This window comes from Agelaius tricolor, unplaced genomic scaffold (assembly GCF_023055355.1).
Source record: "Agelaius tricolor isolate 1412-34295 unplaced genomic scaffold, bAgeTri1.0.p SCAF_7, whole genome shotgun sequence".
NCBI lineage: Eukaryota > Metazoa > Chordata > Aves > Passeriformes > Icteridae > Agelaius > Agelaius tricolor.
In genome coordinates this window covers 20,531,157-20,550,649 of record NW_027269267.1, presented here as the reverse complement: position 1 = coordinate 20,550,649, position 19,493 = coordinate 20,531,157, and positions in this window count along the sequence as shown.

Sequence of the window (19,493 nt, the reverse complement as noted above, 5' to 3'; positions counted from 1 at the left end):
TTTGGTCTTGGGGTTCTGAACTTTAGACCTACCTGTCATCACTTGTGGTGGAGCAGCTGGGAAATGGAATAGAAAATGTTCAGAGCATTCAGCACTGCTGTGGTGCAGCTGTGCTCCACACACCCTGGCCTGCCCTCCAAATCCAAACCAAGCAGCCTGTTATCATCCATGTGCCTTCTTGCTCCTTTAGGGGAGGCTCTTCCTCCACACCTATTTCCTACAAGCTGTATTATTCCCTTGTGCTGTTCTGCTCCTCTGCTCCAAATGTGATGTTGCTTCTAGCTCCTCACTGCTGTGGTGGCCCACTAAGCACAGTCTCACAGACACCATATCCCAAATAAGAAATGTGCATCTCCAGGGGAGGGCCTCCACTTGTGGCAGAGAGGATTTGCATTGCTGCTTCCTGGAGGACATGGCAAACACAGTGTTGCTGGAATGCTGCACAGAGTTTTTTGATTTGTTTTTTGGCTTGCTATCTCTTAGGATCTGGTTATTGAGTTGTCTCTGCCTGAATTAAGGGGCAAATAGTAAATGTCAAGTAGAAAGGGATAGAAGAGAGTGGGGGAAAGAGAAAGAGAGTGTGAGAGAGAGATTGAGCAAAGATATCACCGCCACATGGAATCCTGTGATATCCTGATGGACCGTCTTCATCCTGGCCTGCTTGCCATGTTCTTGTGGAGGTACCACTTTTCCACAGTCCAAGTTCTTGTTATCCATAAGGCATGGGTGCTGTTCCCACCCAGCATGGGATGGCACTTGTGTAAGACACTTCCTTTCTCACAGTTTGCCTTGGTGGGAGCTTTTGTCCAGAAAGTTACGTAGATCTGCCTCACCAGGCCTGGCACCTTCCTGTTGTTGCTGTCAGTGCTTTTCCCACAGTTTGCACAGAGGAATTTTGTCGAGTGTGTTAATTCCAAACTTTCACCTCTGGTTAGGTCTGGTATTACTGCCTTCCTTTTTGCCATCTGTGCTTATTCTAAGGTCCTGTTGTGTTGGGTTCCCTTGTGGGAACTTTCTTGTTTGACAGTGTTTGGGACTGTTCATTGTGCTTCTTGAAGTCCTCACACCATCTTAATGCAATATCAAAAAAATGAACTTCCAAGAAAAATAGCTGCTGCATTTCACAGATCAATTTAGTATGTTCACCATTTCAACCAGTAACTGGTGACTTCCCAGTGAGGTCAGTCTGGAGCTGGGACGTGACTGTGAGAGCTGTATCCTAAAGCAATTATGGGCTCTTAGGCAGAATGAGACAGGAACTGCTGACCTGTAGCTGCAGCATTTGGTTAACTCTCCATCCCTCCTTTAAGCTCATTGTATTCTGAACATAATTAATGTTCTTGGTTTGAGCACATCATAAACCCTGTTTTATTACAGTTAATGATTTCAACCCTTGTTATCTTTCAGAATTGTATAATCAGGATTAAAATCTGAGTGTTCCTACTGGCTTTGCCCAGCCACAGCAGGTAACTGGTTAGGAAGACATAACCATATGTAACAGCCAGCCTGGGGAGAGTCAGCATTTGGCACTTCAGCTGTGTTTCATTTGAGAAATGATTGTGCAGCCTGAACAACCAGTGAACAACTCTCTGTGGGGATTTGCAAAGCCTGATTATTTGTTTCTGGCTTGAACAGCATTTAGAGCAATGTTTGTGGCCAGCTGATGTTACATACCCTTCAGGTTAACCAGTCTTTCTTAATCCACAAAGATTCAGTAAAGCGCACTGAATAAAATGTGCAGATTTCTTAGGAAACTAGACAATCTAGTATAGATTATATATAATCTAGACAAACTAGACAAAACTAGTATATTAGCTAGGAAGAGCTGCTTTATTGTCTCAAAGTTATGTGAACAGAGGCATTCCACTTTCAGGAGAACCATACGATACGCTGGCTGGTCTCACTACTTGGAAGAATTAATACCTAAAATTTGAAATAATATCTGTATTGACTGCAACCAATGCTATTGTTTTTCTCTCCTAATGCATTTTAAAAGACAACTTTTTTCCCCGAAATAAGTTTGCTGTTTCTGCAGTTGCTAGCGAGAGCTGGACTGTGGTCATGCACAATTTGATGTGGAGTGCTGCAGGACTAGTGCATTGATGCTGGTTGAACGTTTCTCCTTTGATAAATGCAGTAAAAAGGAGTGGGTGCCATAATTGTGCCATGCAAAAGGACCATTCTAAATAATTAAAAAGTCAGATGAACTGTAGTTCTCTGCTTCTAAAGATGCCCAACAGGTAAGATTGAAATGTTGTGAAGCCTTATGATTAGATAATTTCCAAAGTTGCAAATTGCCTAATTGTACTTACCTAACTCTCAGATTATGTGAACATTAGAATCCAAAATTTCTGAATGATGTACAGGGGGCAACCAGACCCCTGAAGTCCCCAAGCCTGGGAAGAGAGAGAGACACTTAAGCTCTGCTGTGGTTCACAGATGAGGGAGAGGACACAAACTCTACCAAAGGCTCCAAAATTACCCCAGTCAGCAGTGAAGATTCAGGAAAGAAACACGATATATGCCAATACCAGCCCTTCTCTTTTTCACAGTAACCTCATGGTTAGAGACTCTTTTTTAGGTAAATATCCATGCAATACAGGTCGTATAAGTGTTGATTTAAGTGCAGCTCACTAAGTTACCATAGTGCAGCTCCATCTCCTTCCTTGCCAACTTCTGCTCTGGTGGGCCTCCTGCCAAGCCAGAAGGAGCATTGTCCTAAAAGGGACATTTTTAGACTTAAAGATAACTCAGCTAGCAATTCTAATCACACTGAGATGCAGAATCTCTATCTAAATTGTTATAGGAAACTTAAGCTTCTGCTGATACTCCCATTTTTCAGATATTGGGATGTTCATCACATTTTTATGCCTTTCTGTAGCCCAAACATAGTATTTTGCTTCATGTAATTGAAGTTAAAATCTAACAGCTATTTGTCATTGGACAGAATATTTAAACATGCAGTCACTGCTTGAGATTGATTATAATTTAGATTATTGTACTAATTCTTGATTTTTAATCTCTGTCCGACATTTGAGCACCTGCTTAGTAATAATAATAATAATAATAATAATAATAATAATAATAATAATAATTTTTATTTATCCAATTAATTAATTCAAATGGTACAATAATTAGAGGTACAATAAAGCTGTAAGTAGTCTGCCTGAAGATTTTCCACCTCATAGATAATTAACATTGATGCTGAATTATGTTTTGGCCCTGTTTCTAACCTTTAAGGAACACTACTACAAAGCACTAGTCACAGGAACACAAGGAATAAAACATAAGCTCCTCTGCACCTCTTCTTTCCAAGCCTGTGGGAACACACATGAAACCATTCCTTTTCTCTCTGTCAGGCCAAGTTTAGGCAATAGAAATCCCTGCTCATTTGATGACTACAACAACTCCTGCTTAGTAAATCTCTCCATGTCAGGCTGCTTCTTCCCAGATAAACAGCCACCATTCCAAGGGTACCAGTTTTCCTTCTGTGTAAGGATAACCAGGTAGGGCAGGGAACTAACACCTCCATCCCCTCCTCCTTTTCTCATGTTGATGTTTTTCTCCTCATTCAGTCTCAACCATCCAGTCCCAACCCCTCCTGCCTCTTTGCTGCAGCTTTTCTGTAATAACTGAGGAACCCCCAAACAAATCAACACATCTGCTCTTTCTGTTCACTTGGGACTTCTGCACAGAATGCAAATTTGCCAGCAACAAAGTCAGTAGCTAAGCTGACCATTATTTCCACCAAATAAATATTCAGTGTTCACAAATTGTAAAATACAAACCACTGAGGGACTAGAACCAGGGGCCAGCTCGATCATCTGATGGCCTGGTACATACAGGCCACAGTAACGTATACTGCCTTATTTGCTCTTTTTCTGGCTTCATGTTAGAATTCTGCCTTCTTGCTGTTCAAACTTCAACAATATAGAGGACAGGAGGAGTTCCTTTTGCCAAGTTCCTTTTTTTTTTTTTTTTTTTCAGAATAATGCCCCATTCATGAGACTATGGAGTTTTTTTTGCCTCTCTTACTGAAGTTTTTCATTCCTCATGAACATATACACTAGTCCAGGGATGAAAGCAACCTTAGCAGTGGTTACATTTGCTCACACACAGAAACAGCAGGTGCTCCTCTCTACCTAGTGACACTGGAACAGCAGCTGGAGCAGCAGCACAGACACCTCCTAGCCAGCAGAGCTGGAGGCCACTGCCACCACTGCCTCCTCCCACCTTCATTGGAACTGGGCTCTGGGAGCAGCAATGCACAGAGGAAAAAGGTGGAGAGCTGTGATACCTGGCTGATGATACACCCTGTTGGGACTGACTTTTAAGCTGGTCCTCAGAAGTTCTGGCTGGCCTCTTCCACCCCACTGCTCCCTCCTGCTAAGCTCCCAGTTAGTCAGGGAGGAGTTTTCAGTGAGTGACTGCATCACACTGCACAGCCACACCAGGAATTGTGTTTAGCTTTTCTGCAGTTGCACAAAGTCTGCCTTTCTCAGATCAATGGAAAACCAAATCCGTGGCTGTGTCTGCCACAGCTCCATGTGCACTGAGCACCAGGGGCTGGCAGTTTATCACAGCAAACAGCCATGGTCTATCCTCATATCTTTCCTGCCCTGACAAGAGGGCCCCATGGTTTTCCTTACATTTAGATTTTCTCTCAGCTTCAAAGAGAAGATATTATCAGTTATAACAGTGTTCAAGTACCAGAGGACACTTGAGAGAGGCCAGCATCCTCATGTGATAAGGAGAGCTAGCAGCGCCACACAGGCATTCTGTGCTGCCTCTGAACCAGCCACTGATATTTTGGGTACATCTGCAACATGTTGGGGAAAATACTCCCCAAGGGGTAATGGCTTTAGTCTGAAAGACAGCAGATTTAGACTAGATATTAGGAAGGAACTCTTTACTGTGAGGGTAGCAAGGCACTGGAACAGGTTTCTCTGAGAAGGTGAGGATGCCTCATCACTGGAAGTGTTCAAGCCTGATTGAATGAGACTTTGAGAATCTGGTGAAGTGGAAGGTGTCCCTGCCCTGTGGGGGTGGAACTTTGAGTAATCTGGTCAAGTGGAGGATGTCCCTGCCCATGTCAGGTGAGGTGGAACTGGAGGATCTTTAAGGTCCCTTCCAATCCAAACCATTCATGATTCTATGATTTCATTCTGTGCCGCACCGAAAGCTCGGGGTGTTTAGTGATCCACTGCTCCAGGCTCTAAATTTACCTGCAGTATTCATTAATCAGGGTGAGGACAATGAGCAGGGCTTTACCAGCTCCAGTGGGTTGGAGCAAAGGGGTCCCACTAGGTGGCAATCCAGCCCTCGGCAAGGCTGCGGCGGCAGCGCCGGTGCCACCAGCCGTGCTCGGGCTGACCGAGGCCACCGCCGCGTCCTTGCTGCGCGCTGACTTCTCATTCTGGCAGGAATCAAAGCTGTATAATTGTTTGCTCTAAATGTGTAATTTGCCTTATGAATTTTTGTAGATATGACAATTAAAAGCGATTAAAATTGTATTTATTTATGTATTTATTTATTTATTTTAGCTATATATATTCTGTCAGGAAAAGAGGAAGAAAGAAAGAAACCTTTTTCTTTGTTTGGAATATTTGGCAGGGCTAAACTGTCTGCTTTGGCTCCTTAAACCACACATCACATCTGTAAAAACATAGTGGCAAAAGGAGGAAAAAATAATCTGCGATGCTTTCCTGGTGGTTTCTATGAGGCTTTCGTGTAAACAATACATTTTCATCAATTATGCATTTAAGGTCACAGGAAGAGTTGGTTGAAGGAATTCTTTTGCCATTCCAGTGTCGCTGTCAGGAAGAAAATATAGCCAAGCTGATGGAGCTAGAAGAAACACAGTTTTGTTCTTCTGACCTGATATTTTTCTTCACTTTCTTTACCATCATTCCTATTTGCATAAGTATGTCCTTCAGCATAGCAATATCTGTGTAGGGAATGCACAGAGGCCCTTTGAGCATGGAAAGGTCTTATTTTGCAATGGCAATTCTAAAACACATTATTATTTATGTTGTTTACATAAAACAACATTAGAGAATTGAGTAAAATGCCTTCTCTGTAAAACATTTGGTCAGATCTGGAAAGCAGCATACGCTCCTTGGTAGCATTACCATATGTAACCTTTAGGCTTCTGTGCAATTTACAACCCCATGTTACATCCTTAAATATCCTTTTAAAAGTATAATGAGAATTAAGTGCTGAGAAACAGGTTTCACAGTAGCTACCACACAGAACAGGCAACAGCTGATATTAGCTAACAAAAAATGCCAGAGAAGACCTTAAGATATTACCTCTTCCCTATATTGGTAATCAAAGACATCTCAGAGCACTTGCTTTCTTTTTTCTTGTGAAAAATGACTGAGAACTTGTGGAAATTCTTCTGGTGCTGTGGTGCATCTTACATGTGCTTAGAAAGTTGAACAAGAAACAGAAAATCAAGGGTCAGGGCTTTTCACTGCTACACCTAAGGAGGCTGACCCCATCCTGCAAACCCTGGCAAAATTAACACATAAAAGTAGAAGGGAGAAGAGAGAGATTGCTGCAATTAGTAGGAGAAGAAAACTCTTCATTCCCACTCCTTCTCCCATCTTTCCTAATGTATTTTATTTAGTTTTCTCAAATGTACAATATATTACCAGCCCTGGGAACAGGGACAAAAAGGAAGTCTCCCACCTCAGAACTAAATGCCACTGCAGTTAGAGATTTCCTGAGCATACTGGGGCCAGCACCACACATTCCTGTGGCCCAGCTTCAGGAGAAAAGAGAAAAGTCTGCTTTTCTCTCTGTTTTTTCCTAACCTGAAAGTCAGGGCTCCAGACTGGGGAGGATCATAGAGCCAGGTGATGGTTTTCCAGCGCATCACTTCTTCCTTGGTCATGTACCTGCAAGAAAGAGGGTTTGACATTCAGCAGTGCCCGAGCACCAGCTCAGGCTGGGTGACAGAAGGCTGGCTTGGCTAAGACAGACCAAGTTGTCCCACTTGGGCTGGAGGCTGTGTCCATGAGCTGAGGGACTCATGGCAAAGCACAAAATGCTTGTTTAAAAATCTATAGATGGTCTGAAACATGCCTCCTTAACAGTAGTCAACCTGGGCTAGGAAGTGTGGGGAAAAGATTAGCTGGGAGTAAGTGCTGTGCCCACAGAGCAAGAATCTCCGGGACCAGGGCTGGTGTCTTGACATAGCACATATTGCCCTGTACTGCTTGTTTGGATCAGTATATTTGGCAATGAGTAAATTCCTTCCTGCTGACTCTGAGGGATCCAAGAGAGGTGATGGAGAATTTGTGAAACACTGTTTGAAGATGTCAGGACCAAAGCTCCTTATTACAAAACAGGTACCTTTACAGCCCTGGTCTGAGGTGTTTCTCTGCTGAGAATGAAATACCAAGTATGCCTCTTTAATCCAGAGCAATTTTTATTAATTTGTTTTCATTTTGGAAGTGAAGAGCTAAGCACTACTTCAAAGGTTAGGTTTAGCATATTTGTACTAGATATGCATAATCATTTCAGATATTTAAATTGATTCTCAAAATAGTCTCACCACTAAGAAGAAAACCTCCTAACTGCCTTAAAAGTAAAAAAAAAAAAAGGAAAAAAAGAGTTAAATTCTGCTATACTTAAAGTTACACATGCAAAATTAGCAGTTCTTCTATGTTTATGAAATAAATCAGTCCTCTGAGACAGGGAATTTGGAGGCAGGGCTCTTTCATGCTTTCCTCTTGGATGTGTCCTATTTTCCACAAACACTTAGGTATGCATTTCACAGTATGAATGTGACTTTAGCATTGAAAGGGCTGCCAAGGAAAGTGGTGGATGGACCACCCTTGGAAGGGTTTCAGAACAGCTGGATGTGGCACTTAGTTCTATGGTTTAGTTGACATGGTGATGGTGCTCGGTCAAACATTGGACTCCATGATCTTGGAGGTCTTTTCCAATCTTAATGATTCTTCGATTCTGGAGAAACCTCTAGGACTTTTATCTAAAGCCTCTGGTTCTGTTGCTTGCTGGATTTCTTCAGTAAGTTAAGAATAAAAAATACAAACCAAAAGTTTTATCTGAGACCATCTGCTAATCCTGGTATTCTCCTGAGAATGACCCCTAAATCACTGCATTAGAAAGAAAAACTGGCATTTCCGAGAGTAAAAGTCTTAATTTCCTTTACTTTTCTTGCAAATACAATAAAGTGGATCATGCTGAAGGAAAGAAAATCTTTTTGTGACATTTTTGTGAGGAAAAAGCACTCCAAAATATTGCAGTCTCCCCCCCACCCAAGAATGTAGTTTTATTGCCTAGTCAAAAGCATAAGTCATTTCTACAGCCCCTCTTAACCCCTTGAAGGCACTTAGACTCAGATCTTACCATTTCTTCCAAAGCTGTATCTTACTAAATTGTGGGAATGAAGTCTTGTCCTTTGTTAGAGTACTAAGCCATCCATTTACTTTGTAGGGCCTAAGATTTACAGCCTGTTTATGAAAGATAAGAAAAATCAGGCTTTGAAATTCCCACTGACAAAGTTTGCAGAAGTGGAAATATTAGCTTTTCTCTTTTACTTATTCTTACTAGGAATTAATTCTGGTTTACTTTGCTCTAAATCCTGTTTACTTTCTGTTTTCCAGCATTGCTAACAGCCAGAAATTACCTTTCACCCTAGAACTGTATTTTTTCTATTTCTGTGCAACAGTATATATTAAAGCATGTTAAGTGCTTTTAAGCCATAGACTGGCAGGTACTATATAAATATTTATCTTTGTTAAGATTGCTTAAAGCAGAAGACTCAGAGGTATATAAAAGAAAAAAATAAAATAGCCTCACCTTCTGCCCTTAGTTTTCACATCTATTTCAGTTCAGAAAAAAAATCCCTCACAGAAAGGAAATATTCAAACTGCCTTGCAGCACAAAACAAGGGTAATTTCACTTCATGGTAAATTCCCACATTTGCACTCACAGATGATTTAATTTTGAAATGGCCTTTGAAACAGTTTATCCCCAAAAACTGTAACTGAAGGGGTTCATAACCAAACACCCATTTTTATTAATTTCTTTGCAATCAATCTGTATTCCTTCTTGCTTTTGTTGAAGTGCTGTTTATTCAGACTATGTGAGCTGGTGGGATGGTGGAAATGGGAAGGATGCCTGTCTTTGGGGAAAAAAAAATCTATGTGACACTCAGCAGAATATGTGTTTTCTGGACTGTTCTTTTACTATTGTTCCAGGACCACTAAGGTTTACTTAAAAAACCAAAAGTTTCAGAGAGGCCAGGTGCCTTATATTATATGCTTGAGTGTTCCTTCCTGACTGAGTTGCTTTTCCCATTAGTGATCTTTGTCCCATTCCCATTTGAGGTTTGTTTCCTGTTCCTTTTCATTTCACCTTAGCTTTTCATGCAATGACATCCAAATAGAAAGAGACAGTCATTGCCATGGTTTTCACTCTAAAACTGAACTTCCTGGCTTTTATGGCTCATAATCAATTCCATAATGTCCTGTGATTTCTATGTATGAGTGGCAAGAAGTAAAAGGGAGTTTATTTTGCCTGTATGCAGACAGGCCAACTTTCACACATTAGGAGTAGCAACTAATCACCCACAACATTTCCTAAAGTTTATGGTGCTGGCAGACAGCTGTTTTTGTTCCAATGTGATGGTTTCTTTGCAGACTCCTGCTGCCAGCAGTGTCTCAACCACTTTACTAGTGCTCCATGCACCACACATCCTGGACTACTGCCTTTAAAGCTCCTTTCTACTTTATACAAACAAAAGCAAACTAGTCTGCCAACAAATACTAAGGAGACAGACACATTGTTACTGCAGCCATATGCTCTGTGAAAGGGAAATTTCAGTTACCAACACCTAGAACTGAAAGAACAAAATGATAGTATGGAGGCATGAACCCCAGCTCCTTCAATAAAGATTTTACCCTTATATTTTGTTTTGATTTTTCCCCCCTTTTAAATCTTGGCCCTTGGAAGGATGAAAATTCACTAAAACTACTACTCATGATGTAAGAATTAAAAAAAAAAGGTTACCTGTGTTCACTGAAATTTAACCAACGTTACTGTAAATACATTTGTTTCATGTATGTTGTAAACGTATAGAAGTCGGGCCTTGCCTAAGCAATTGTTGATAATATTTTCCAGCCCTTTAGTATTTGACTTGATTAACATGGAGCTTAAGAGACTGAGGAAAGCATTCATTTGATCTCTGCAATGCTTTGTCTATAATCTCCTGTGCACAAACTTGTTCTGATGCTCCTTGCCTTCAAAGACTTCCAAAGTATGTCCTTGAAGCTGAGAATACACCCCACTGCTGACAGCCCAAGTGCCTGTCTTTAAACAGAACTGGTGCTGGAAGATTGGCATCTTATGCTATGGATAGTGTGAGGCTGAGCCCACAAACACCAGTCAGCCTGAAGATAAAACCTTCTACAAAAGAAATACATGAAAACCTTAAGAAATTCAGCAGAATTCTGAACTGCAGTCAATTACTAAATACAGAAGAAACAAGTGGATTGAGGAAGGAGAAAAATTCCCTTTATCAAATCATTAAACAATCATCTCCAACTAATGAGGTGTAAAACTGAACATTTGAAGTGGATTCACTTTCCTTCTCTCCCACTGATACAGACACATTTGCAATCATGTATATTTGTTCAGTACAGTCATGCTGGTTTTAACTTCCATCTAATTATTATTTATATGATAATAGTTTCTAGGAGCCCAGACACAGAGCAGAAGGCTGCTGTGCTAAATGTAGAACCCTTGCAAAAAAATTTATTCAACCACAAAGATGACAGGAAATCCACCCAATAAATTCAGTGTTGGTATGGTAGTTGCTTCTAATTAATCTCCTACCAAAAAAAATACAATAGCAAGCATATTTTTCTAAAAAACAAAACCCCCTCAATCTTAAATGTTGTATGATTTGTTGGAGAAACTAAATGCACGTTACATTTTAAAATTCATTGAAAATCTTTATTTATTTTTTAGAAACCTTACAACCACGGGTTCAATAAGTAATGGGTGAAGGTATTACTTTATTTGTCTTTTATGTGAGCAATTGTGATTGCATGGAAAAAAAAAGAACAAGTCCCAAATGCAGGGATTTGAGTGAAATTCTGTGGGTCCTCCATTATACAAGAGCTTGAACTTGTCAGTTATAATGGCTTTGTGTTACTTCTAAGGGACATAGATTTAAAGAAACTGAAATAAATGAATAAATAATGCTTCTTTTGGAAGGTACCTAATGCAAAAAAAGAAAACATTGTCCCAAAAGACACCAAAAAGCACTTTTCTCAAGCAGGAAAGAGCTCTTGGCTCTTACAGAACTGCTGGAAAGGATTATCAGAAACTACTTAACTAGACATCAAGGGATGCACTTCCTCCAGGGGAGTTTAGATTGGATATTAGGAAAAAATTTCTTCACAGAGAAGGTAAGCACCATATTGGAACAGGGTGCCCAGGGAAGTGATGGAATCAGCATCCCTGGAAGTGTTCAAAAGGCATGGATGTGGATATGGCACCTGGGGGCACGGTTTAGTGCTGAACTTGGCAGTGCTGGATTAATGGTTGAACTCGATGATCTGAGAGGTCTTGTCCAACATAAATGATTCCATGATTCCTCAGCTGGTTTCTCCAGTGACCCAAAGGCACTGGCACAGCTCCTGCCATGCTCCTTTCCATGATGACATTGGAGCTACTGTGACTGGGCAATACCCACTCAGCTTTGAACAGCCTTTGGTCCCAGCCACATCCATCACAATGTAAGGCTGTGGTGAGGATGGGTTTGATAATCAGGTGGGGGGAAGAAAGAAGACATATCCCAGCCATGTTTTAACTGCTAGCCACAGGCACAGTATAGCCAAGCTTGTAGGTGCACAGCTGGCTAAATGCAGCAGGCACTGGGAACCACTGACATCAACTAAAGTCCTGTAAAATGCTTTAGCGTATTCCTGTTGGTAATGGTGCCTGGTGGCTTGTTTTAGGACTCGGGCCACATTAGGCAGAGCCTCACTCTAGACCCTGGAGAGATGAACTCCCTCCAACGAGCCCAGCAAGTGCAGCCTCAGCAGAACTCTGCAGGGTGGGATCTATCTCTGCTCCCCTCCCAGGCTTGATTTTCAGCCAGTGGGCAGATTTTCCCTTGCCCAGAGGAAGACAAACATCTCTAGTGGTGCTACTTCTGAATCCTCAGGGGTCTCCCACTGTTAGCTCTCTGCCTGAGGAAGGTCAGTGTGCCTCAGTAGTAGAAACATGGGCTCAGAATTAAAGGCAAGAGTAAAGCTGAGGCCCTCCTATGAGGCCACATAACAGCATCCATCCTACGGATGGGCACAAAGCAGGACAGGTAACCCTGGAGAGGCACTCTTCATGTCAGACCTCTGACCTGGGTGTGCCTGTGCTCCTGGGATCCTCTTGCAATCAAAGAGGCAGCAAGCCTCTCCTCTGAGCTGTCTGCTGGATGCTGTGCTGTTTCTGCACTGGCTGCCTAGGGAACCAGCATCCCCTGCCTGGAAACATAAAGGTCTTAAATGCCTTAAGTAGATCGTGTGAGAGACTCCCTCCTCTGCTCCACCTCATCAGAGGGTTGGCAATGGGTGGTAACACACACAGGTGAGAGGAGAACAAAGGAAATCTGCTTTATTTCTGGAAGAAGAAAAAGAATGCTCTATTTTTCTTTTAAAGTACGCAGGATTACCGATTCATTTATTCATAGTACTTGGGTTTTAATCTGTCAGGGAATAATGACCCATTATTTTATACTTATGGGAAATGACACTTCCTAGTACCTGGTATTTGCAGCTGTCAAATTATATATGTCAGCATCTGTCACTCTCCAGTGTTACTTAACGAATGAGTTTTGCATATCCCAATGAGCTTCTACTAGAATGGAGAAAAATATTAACACCTCTTCTGGCAGCTGTACAGACTGACTGCTTTTTTGGCATATTAACTTCTGCTCTGTATAGTCTTACCATATACAGCCTGGGCTGAATTGTTACAAAGGTTGTAACTGGCCTATCAAATACACTAATATACATATTTCTGCTTCAATGAACTATTTTGCTTTCCTAATTTGACTGACTTAATGAAAAATGAAAATGACAGTGTTAAATAACAGAGAATCACAGAGAATCACAGACTTGTTATGGTTGGAAGGGAACTCTGGAGATAATCCAGTCCAACCATCCCCAAGGCAGGGTCTCCTAATGCAGGTGACACAGGAACATGTCCAGGTAGATTTTAAATGTCTCCAAAGAGGGATATTCCATGACCTCCCTGGGCAGCCTGTCCCAGTGATCGCCACCCTCAATGAAAAGAAGTTCTTCCTCACGTTGAGATGAAACTTCTTGTGTTTTAGTTTATGGCCATTGCTCCTTGTCCTGTCTCTGGACACCCCAAAAAGAGTCTTGCACCATCCTCTTGCAACCCACCTTTGAGATATTTATATGCCTTAATGACATCTCCCCTCAGTCCTCTCTTCTCCAGATTAAACAGGCCCAGCTCCCTTAGCCTCTGCTCAAGAGAGATGTTCCAGACCTCTAATCATCTTCGTGCCCCTCTGCTGAACCATCTCCTGTAGCTGGAGATACTTGGAGTATCCAGTTTATAGCTGATTCATACACAGAGGCAAGACCCTTCTTTTGTAGATATTCTTTACACAAGCTCACAGAAAGAACCCTTTTCTTCCTTTGTCACAAATTCTTCATATTTTTCTACATTGCAAACTGATACAAACTTTTAAAAACAACTTATCTACTGCAACATAGAACAAAGTTTACCTGGACACAAATATACCAACACCAAGTGGGCAAGCACACCATTAGCACAAGGGAACAACTTTGCTTTAAGGCTCATTGCATCACTGTGATTCAAGTAAAGGAAAACAGGACAGAACCCAGACAAGTCAAAGAGCAAGGAACAGGTGATGCTGCTCCAGGGAGGAAGCATATTTTTACCATACTAAAAGACATATTAGTATTTTTTGATTTCTTTTTTTATATAAGAGAGACTCCAATGACAGCTCATATTCATCACTAATGAGCTTTCCAGAACTACTCTGGCTTTTGGGCTCTTCATGCAATCCCTGGACCTGTCTTAGAGACATGAATCTACCCTCAGGCTAGAAACTTGGAAAGGGGCAACATATGGGGCTTTGGTCTAGGCCTTTGCTACAGATGGACCAATAACCTGTCACCTTGATTTTAGGGAAAGTGACTGTGGTACATTGAAGCAACTGTATTTTTTAGTATTGAGTTCTGTGCATTCTAACATGGTGTGTTAACTTTTCTCACTGGAATTTCTGTGAGGGAGAAGTGTGACTTCCTCAAGTGAGTCATGCAGAGGAAAATTCCTGTTGAACTTTCATGTCCAGACACAGCTGCTCCTTGTATCAGATACAAAGCCAACATATTTTAGAATCACCCTCTATATTTTAAAGAGGATCCTGTTTGCTGGGATTCCCTACTCTGATGCATGGGATTCACCAAATCTCAGTACACTATTGGCACTTAACAAATCTGTAAGCTTATGTGTTTTCCATGGCTAAGTACTCAGGGCCAGGCTGGATGGAGCTCTGAACAACCTGGCCTACTGAAAGCTGGCCCTGCCCATTCCAGGGACACTGGAACTGGGTGATCTTTAAGGTCCCTTCCAATCCAAACCATTCTATGATTCCATGACTGAAACACTGAGTTAGCAACAAGTAGGACTGATCTGCCAGAAGTCTATTCCCACCTTGCTTCCTTCGTAGACCTACTTTTCTACAGTTCAAATAGATGAAAATTGATGCACCAAAAAGGGATGAAAGTTACTGGATCCTTTCTTACACCAAATTGAACTTCATATCAGCACAGTTGAGTCCCGAAGATTTAATGAAGTTTTCTGCTGATGAAACTGGTGGATGCCACCCAAAGGCAAGAGAAATCCCTACAGGTAGCTGAGACCTGAAGGACAAGGTAGTGAAACTCATCATCCTGCAGAAAGTCCCAGAAACTAAAGCTGGCTTCTAGTTCCAGTTTACTCATACCCACAAACATCTGTGTCATTACACAATACATTTAATCAAGGAAATTGTTTAAGTTGTTCCCTTGGTTGTACCATTTTAACAATTGAGCAGAAAATCAATTCTGATAGGTTTCTTTCCCCATAGTATTACATTTGAAACAATATATGTCTGTGAGCTAATAGCCAAAAAAACTTTTTTAATGCCAAAATGGAAAGCCAAGATGAAGATAGAGCAATACTACAAAGAAAAATACATCATTGATGTCATGAGTTCACCAAGTACTGCTATTAAAAAAGGAAAATGATTTTTTGAAATTCTTCTTCTGTTGTTTCCCTGGCCAAAGTTGGTTATCAGATTCAAACTGGATATATGAAATTTCTTTATATCCTGAAAGTAAAATTTTTCAGCAAAATTGATATTCTTAAACAGCACTTCTTGGACTACTTAAGGACTCATAGATTTGTCTGACATATCCTAATAACAGTGATTCCAGTTATTTGTTTTGGAGGTAGATGTACAAAAAAGTTTTTATCGAGACCTTCATGTATGCTTGTATTGACAAAAGAAAAAAAAAAGTACCAGTATTCATAGTGACTGGAAAATATTTTAGCAATATTTCAAATATTAGCCATGGGATTAAATCTGACTAAACAGATACCTGCACTGTAGATGCCTTCTGTCTCTCAACTAATCAGCTTTGGTTTCCTCAACATGGAAAGGAATAGAGGTATTACAGCACAACCCTAAAGGCAGCATCTAAAATACAAATCCAGGGAATCTTACCACTCATCCAATTCTCTCTGTTAATGAAGGAAGAAACACAGAGTAATGAGATGAGCTGTAAGCATCTATGGGACAGAAATCTAAAGTAAACTCAGAGGAATTTTAAGATCCAAAAATACAAAGATTAATGTGCATCAGGTTACCCTCATATTTATAGGTGATCAGCTCTGTACTTATATGGAAACCTGAGTACTCAGTGTTCCTTTTTATGGAATACTGTGGGCAGTAGGGATTATGTGAGCAGCACATTTAACAGGGAATAACAAAGTTTGCTAGATCAATAAAAAGAAGTAACAAGAAATATCAACAACAGAGATGAGCATAGCAGATAACTGATCTCAGTTGGCAAAGGCTCAAATAAAAGCACTTCAGTGAAATCACCAATAGTAAACCATGAAATCAGAGCCACTGACCTGAAGCACAGGCTAGACGTAGCATCACAATATTTTTACTCTTCTAAAATGCTTAAAGACAGTCTTTCATGTTTTAGCCATTTGGACATTAATTCACCATGTTTTAGTGTGCCTACAAAACCTTTCTCAATTGGGCAAATGACCAAAGTAAAATATAAACCAGCAGTGAACTAATGTAGTTTGTGTGGCATTAAAGAACATGCATGATAAATTTTGGATTTTAAATACAATGAATCAGTCATTTAAATTTAATATAAGCAGCATAATTTAATTCTGCTTCATTAGCCTATATAAACACAATAAAATCTGTCAAATGCAAACAAAGGGCCTCCTAGAGGTGATATTTTAATTGTAATAAAACTGTCATCTAGATTAATAGGCCAGCCGAACAATTAATTTCTTCATAGAAGTTAACACCGTTCTAGAAAATGAGCTTTAGCTTTAATTTCTCCTGATGCTTTTGTGCTCAGGAAACAAGAAATTTGCTTGCAGTAGAAAGCAGAAACAATCTGCTCCATAGCCCATCAGAAGAAAAAGGAGAGGGGTGAAGGTCTGGGCTACAGCATGAAGATCTGCTTCTACTGCTTCCTTTAGACCATAGCATTTCTCATAAATGAGCCTTTAGCTTAGAGATGGGATTTAGGGAAAGATCTTTTGAGCCAGCCAAACATCATCCAGTATACTTTGGCCAGGTAGGAGGAGGGGGTTTTCCCATATGCCCCCTGCATGGACCAGGGCATCACAAATGCACACCCAGAGTCCCCTGGAATATTGCCTCCCACAGGAGTCCCTGTTCCCTCAGATGGGGGGTAAGTTACCATTCAGCAACACACTCACTAACAAAATTGTACCTGCAATTCCTTCTGGTTGCCAGTGGAAAAAATATATTGGTTTTAGGATTTTTTTTTTCCCCTTAAAACCTTAATACAGCTTGTGGCTTATTTTAGTTGGCTGAGAAACAAAACACTCAGCTCTTCCACTGATTGGCTTTAATTGCTTCACTAGATGCCTTTCAGCTGGTGACTATGAAATATTCACAAGTGATAGAATCTAATTCCAGCTGGGACAGTTGACTATCAGAGTCTAATTTTATTGGATTTACCTCCCCCTCCCCTCTCTTGTCCATATACATTGGTGCTGCTTTTCCATATTTTATCACTTCATCTGAGATCCTTTGTAGTCTATACAGGGAAAAAAGCAGTGAGGGCCTCTTTCATCAGCCTGTTGTGAAAGCACTATCCTGCACTGAAGGGAAAAATCATCTTTAGTGTTAAAGAGTTATGTGAAATTGTTTACTTTATCCTTTGAATTTTAATCCCTAAAAGCATTTCTTTCCTAAAAATAGAGCTGCATACTTTCTAAGCCATTTAGCAGCAGAAAAACACCAGTGTGCCTTTGACTCTGTTTTATTAATATCACACTTAAAAAAGAAATATCTCTGTGCTCTTCTGAGTGACAGAAACAATATGAAGATTTAACAGGGGGCAAGAAGCATCGTAATTTCTTTACCAAAGAAAATAATCTGCCGCAGATTTTATGGAGGTATTTACAGTTCTTCAAAGCTACTTTTTAAACTGTGTCAGTCCCTTGGATTTCTTCATCCTGGGCTGGGTATCTCTGCTGTATTCAGGGGCCAGTGGCTGCTCTTTTATTTAACTAACTGGGCACCTGTTCCTGCTAAAGCCATTACCCAAAACATTCATCGCTGAGAAGGAACTGTGAGAGCTTAAATTTCCAAAGGTTGTGATTTCAAGCACTAAAACAGCTTCAACACTTCTGACAAGGCCCTCCTGCATCTATCCCAGAGCCTGCACTCTTGTCCCCCAGCTGCAGGGAAAGCTTGGGTCCTGGAGCCAGTGCTACTCCCTGCACTTGGGGAGCCCAGGGGGTGTTTGCATGGAACAGGTTAGACATATCCTGATGACTGGTACTGCCCCCTTTTTTTTCCTCCCTCCTTCAATGCATAGCCCTTCCCTGCCAGGTATTGGGTCTTGGAGCAGAGAGAACCTCCATCTTCCAATGACCCAGAGATGTTTTTAACAGAAGAAATGTTCTGGAAGATAAAGTGCTGTATTGGCCTTACTAGAAACACTAGTAAAGAAGTCTTTCACATATGTTAGACACTTAATGAATCAGAGAATGGTTTGGGTTTGAAGGGTCCTCAAAGAGTATCTAGTTCCATCCTCCCTGCCATGGGCAGGGACATGTTTTATTAGCCCAAGTTGATCAAAGCCCCACCCAACTGGCTTTGAACACTTTCAGGGATGGAACATCCACAACTTCTCTGTTGATCTGCTCCAGTGCCTCATGACCTGCACTGTAAAGGATCTCTTCCTATCATCTAATCTTAAACCTATCCTCTTCCAGTCTGAAGCCATTCCCCCCTGTCCTGTCACTACAAGCTCTTGTAAAAAGTCCTTCTACAGCTTTCTTGCAGGCTCCCTTCAGGTACTGAAGGTACTACTGTAAGGTTTCCCTGAAGCCTTCTTTTCTTCATGATGAACAGCTCCAAATCTCTCAACCCATCCTCATGAGAGAGGTGCTCCATCACTCTGATCACCGTCATGACCCTCCTCTGGACCCACTCCAGCAGGTCCAACTGAACCAAAATATTTCCACATCACTCTGATTTTCATAATTGGGATTTTCTTGCCTCCCAGAGGACACCTGAAGATTCAGAATTAAAAGGCCAGTGTATTAAAATATCTGACAGGGTTACCAGATTTCTAGATATCACCCTTATTTTGTAGATGAAGGTAAACACAGTTTGTGCAAATTATAAACCCACAAAGACAATTTAAACAAGTTCAGGATGATGGGTTTCTGTCCTTGAGAAGCACAACCAGCCAGCTAGTGGGCACAGTGGGAGTGGGAAAAGGAGAGCTCCCACCACAGCCAGCCATTGTGCTGCCCCAAAACCCCTCTGGGCTCACCTCCTGGGATGTTGTCTGTGCTCATGTCAGTGCTTGCTGTGCTGGGGGATGGAACACGGGCTCAGGTGTCCCTCCTGCTTACCCTGCACCCCCAGCAGGCACCAGAGCTTCTCCAGCATCACCCCTACCATGGCCCCAGCCATTCCCAAATGTTTCTGTGTTCACAGAATCCAGGCTAAATCTGTAAGCCATTACAGATAATTTCAGCCTCCAGGGAAAATGTAAAGGTTCTCTCTAAACTGGTCACATTCCACTTGAGCTGGGAGTGCAGGAGCACACACTGGCCCATGTCTCTTCCTCTGAGGTGCCTCCAAACATCTCTACCTGGAGCCCTGGGGTTTG